Source organism: Condylura cristata, unplaced genomic scaffold, assembly GCF_000260355.1.
Source record: "Condylura cristata isolate star-nosed mole 26May11 unplaced genomic scaffold, ConCri1.0 scaffold00019, whole genome shotgun sequence".
Taxonomy (NCBI): Eukaryota; Metazoa; Chordata; class Mammalia; order Eulipotyphla; family Talpidae; genus Condylura; species Condylura cristata.
Window position 1 is genome coordinate 12,845,885 of NW_004567120.1, and position 4,810 is coordinate 12,850,694.

At 40.1% G+C, this 4,810-nt stretch overlaps 1 protein-coding gene across 1 annotated transcript in view; it reads right to left on the bottom strand.

Annotated features, from left to right (window-relative positions):
* The window catches only part of NXF3 (nuclear RNA export factor 3), a 33,995-nt gene that overhangs the window by 14,162 nt on the left and 15,023 nt on the right, over positions 1-4,810 (bottom strand). The window lies entirely within an intron of this gene.

The following is a 4,810-nucleotide window of genomic DNA, read 5'->3' on the forward strand; positions in this document are numbered from 1 at the left end:
TTGCTTCCTGAAGCCTGGCTCTTCCGTGTGGAGCCTGTAATGTGTGCAGTGTGTGCGCAAAAACCCTGCCAACCTCCGGACCGCACTTAAACGAGGATTCTGTATATTCATTTTCTCACTTATTTTGCAGCTACTCATTTTTAGTGGACTAAAGCTTCATTTTATCCTTACATCCTCTACTAATATTAACAGCTAACATTTACTGAAAGCTCAGTATATAACAGGCATCTTGCTAAAAATGTTACCGGGAAGGGTGAGGGACACCCCAGGCCCCCCAAACCTGCCTGCTCTAAATGGGTTCTGCCACCTGTCGCATCAAGACAAAACACACTCTAGTGCATAAGACCTTCAACAGCAAAGAACTTTAATGCAACTAGTGTGCAGCAAAGAGAAGAAGAAAAAAAACGTTTCCAAATCAAGCACCTGTTTCCCTGAGGATTACCCTGTTACAAAAACACTTTCTACATTTCAGATAAGAGAAATGAAATTAAGGGAGATTGACCAACTTTACTTAAGGTCAGAAAGTTCCTTAAGCAGTGGTGCTAATATTTGAAATCTGTCTCTCTCAAACCTAGTCCATTTTACACACCATCATACTGCAGACACCGGGCCATTGTCTGTCTGGGCTCTTCCTGCCTGGTTCTCCTTCTCTTTCATCTTTTCTTTATACTCATCCTGCATCTCCTTCACAAAAGACATTTCCTTTCCTCATTATCATCTTTCATTTTCCTTGCATATACTGTCCGCACTTGAACCACCTCAAAGTGGGCTTTGAGTCAGTGCTGTGCACAAGTTTACTCTTACTGGCTCATGACAACTAATTGTGCATGCCACTTCTTTACTCTACATTAAGTGATACCATGCCAGTATCTGGAAATAAGCTATATAGTTGAAGTATTTACTCCTCACACCCACAGTTCTTGCACCCTACTATGATATCTGAAAATTCAACTCCATTCTCAATCCTATCTACCCAGAGACGGCTTCAGAATCCACAGGTAAAAGTCTCAGTCTCACGAGCTTATCGCAAGTATTTTTCCATAAACCCAATTATTTAATATTTATCATCACGCCACTAGCTTTGTCACTTAATGCACTTCCATTTTTTCCTCTCTCGGGATCACTGTAGGTGTTAGGTAGTGTAATATGTAATAAGGAATATATGCTTAGTTTTCTTCCTATTTCTGCAAGAGCTCTTAAAACTCTTGGAATTTCCTGAGCAATAAGAATAAAGGAACCACCATGTGTTATGACAGTTGTTCTTTAGACCTCAGTTCCCAAAAACTCCTAAGAGCCATAATGGTGAAATGGGTGTCCTGTCTTGTTATTTATAACAAGCATTTTCTTGGTACTGCAACCAGGTTTATGCTGAAATGACTTTTGAAAACACCTAAGGAGGTGGATGGGGGGAGCTGGATGCCAGGGGAGCTAACCCTGAATAGAAGACTGGAATTGTCAGTCCTACCCCATGCCCCGCACCCACCCCCAACTTCCAGAGAGGGCAGGGCTGGAGGTTGAGTGAGTCACCAGTAGACAATGAGTTCCCCATCATGTTTATGTAATGAAGCCAGCATAAAAAAATCTCAAAGAAGGAAAGGGTCATAGCACTTCCAGGATTCAGAATGATTATGCTTCCGTGTACCATTGTGCTGGGCCCAAAATTTCATGGGGGTCTAACCTTAAATGTCTTCTCACCTGCTTTGAATCATATCATTTATAATAAATCAAAATATAAAGTGTGAAAGGGCCTCCTGGGTTCTGTGAGACCTTAGCAAACTAGTGGAACCCAAGGTGGGGGTCATCTATAAATTAGAGCTTGAAGCACAAGTGACTACCTGAGTTTGTGGGTGGCCTCTGAAGCTGAGAGGACAGTCTCATGGGACTGAGTCCTTTACCTGTGGCATCTGAAGCTGTGTCTAGGTAGATAGTATCAGAACTGAGTTGAAATCTCAGACTTCTGCTTGTTTTAATGTCAAGTCACTTAGGGATTATCCAAGATGCTGCTTCACATGGGCATATTATTATCAACACTCTCCTACTTGATGCATGGCCATCGGAGGACACTGATCAGAGTTCCAGATGTGCTCAATGGTTTCAGTGTCACATTCACAGATAATCTCTTATTTTATAAGCAGAGATGAAAAACCATGCTCATATTCTGCCCAATTTACCCACCTTTAACTCTGAGTGTACCCTCATTTTGAGATCTGAGATCCTGGCAACCCACAAATTGCATTCTCTATGTACTTATATTACTCCTCTAAATGTTGTACTTCTTGAAATAAAGTGCTCTCTTAGTAACACACCCCATACCTTATTCAATCAAACTGGTTGTTGCAATGGTTTCATACACCTGCTTTTTCATCCCACTATCCCTGTTCCATACTTCCTCTAACAATGTGATACTACATTTAACTGCAGGTATTTGTTCCACCACACGGATGATTAGTAATCTGATGATGTATGCCTGCATCTTTCCAACATTGTCAGCCTGGCAGCCACTTTCCCCCAGCCAATGCTATTTTACTAAAGTTAAACAGGTTGCGTAGGCAAATTTGAATACAACTGTTTTGCCAACATATTTACAAAATTCAGGTGTCAGAACATCAAATGTCCGGGTTACGAAATTGTTTGCTACCCCTTCCTGACCCTTACTCTATACTCACTCTTCCTTTCAATTATCACACAAAGAAATGACCAGATTTTCTCAGTGTCTGGTTCCAGGCTTATGTTGAATATGAGACTTTTTCAAAGACACACTCTTGTCAGCTTCTTAATGGGAAATTCGACATTAGGCTGTCCATGCAATCTGATGATGCCAATAATGTTGCTTAGGGCAGCTAATTTACTTTCTGCTAGTTTATATATTTTGTGATTGAAAATTATGAGATCACTGGAAATTTGAACACTGGACATTGTTTCCATCTTTATGTTTGATTATTGTACTGTGGTTATGCCTAATAGAGCATCATCCTTGAGAGATACCCACTGAAATACTTATCTACTGTTGTGTAACAAAAAAAGCTGCTAAAATTTAGCAGCATAAAACCAATTACATTTGTTATCCAGAGATCTTGTGAACTGGAAATCTGGCTGCAGCTTATCTGTGTCTCCTCACGATCCTTTACAAAGCTGCAATCAACATATTTGCCAGAGCTAGGGTCTTAACTGAAGGCTTGACTACAAAAGGAGCCGCTTCCAAACTTGCTTATAGTGTTGAGCAAGAGTCACATCTTAAAGGGATATTGAACTGAGGTCCTCAGTTCCTCACAGGCAGTTGGCTGGCAGGTACTTGCCATATGTGGACTTCTCCAACATGCCTGCTTGGGAGGGGTATGGAGGGAGGCTCCAAGCAAGACAGAAGTCAGTCTTTTTTGTAAAACGATAGCAGAACTGACATCACTTTTCTTTTGCTATATTGATTAGAGGTAAGACCTAGTTATTTTACCCATATTCAATAGAAAGGACAATTACACTGGGCAGGAATATCATGTCTAAGGATAACTGAAATCTACTTATCTAAGTTCTGTCAATGAGAATCTTTCAGTGCCTCCATTACATTTATAAGCTCATCGAAGAGCTCTTTGGATCTGAGTCTGTTGCTGCGTTTTCTTTCTTTTTATCACAAATAACCCATTATTCTTTAAGAAAAAATATTCCATGAGCGATAACCACTGTTAACTTTTTAGTATACACTTTCAATTTTAATGTAGTAAATCTAAAAGTCTTTTAAATTTTCTTTTGCATGTTAATGTTTCTCTCCACTGGCTCCAGATATTCATCTTTACATTCTAACTATGGTTCCTATTTATGAGGTCATAATATATACACTCTAGGCCCCTTTCACCAGTCATGTACATCAAAATTGCCAGAGAAGGTTGCTAAAAATGAAATTTCGATACATTTACAGTGAAATCAGGAGCTCAAAATTTCAACAAATTTCTCAGGTGATTCTCACACAGGTGGGACATTATTAAAATGAACTCAATATTCCTTTAGGAACTCCAAGTAATCTCTTACAGAGACATCAAGTTACATATCCAAGATAATTTATTTACTCAGGGATTGAATTCGAGATAAGAACTCAGGGTTTCTGACTCAGTTTTATTTTTGTTAACACCTAGTTCTTGTTAGCCAGAAATTTCATGACAAGCAAACACTGCAGTCCCTTGGGGAAGAGGGACACTAAACAGGTAAGATCTCTATCTCTGGGGACTCTGATAAATAAAGGGAGGGAAAATGTGAGGACTGGGTGCCTTGCATAACAGGCTGGGGTTCAGGCAAAAATAGGTAAACACAGCTCGCACACACAACCTAGCTTCACAGTCATGTGAAACAAACATAGCCCCTGGTTTATAAAGAATTCCCAGCTTTATTCATCTGACTAAAAGATCTAAATTTTGTGATGAAGTATTAAAGTGACTTTAGTGTTTTTGTAAGGTCATTAAAAATAGTATGCTTTTCTTATCAAACTAAAGAAATGTAAAAGAACACATATCAACTCAACTTACAGAAATGAGTCCCTAGATTAATCCTTTCGGCATATTCAACTGGAGGATTTTTCTCCTTGTGTACTAAATAAGATCTGAATTAAAAAGGATACATACAGGGCCCTCCCTGGTGGCGCAGTGGTTTAAAACACAGCACAAAGAAGCTTAAGCCACTTCCGCATGAGTTCGATCCCTGCCTGCCCAGAGGAGACCACATGGACTGGGAGACGTCTCCTGATCCGCCCGCTGCTCCCCTCAACAGTGTACTTCGTCAATCTGCCTGTTCTGCTCCCCACTCTGTCTCTGGTGAATCCTCTCAC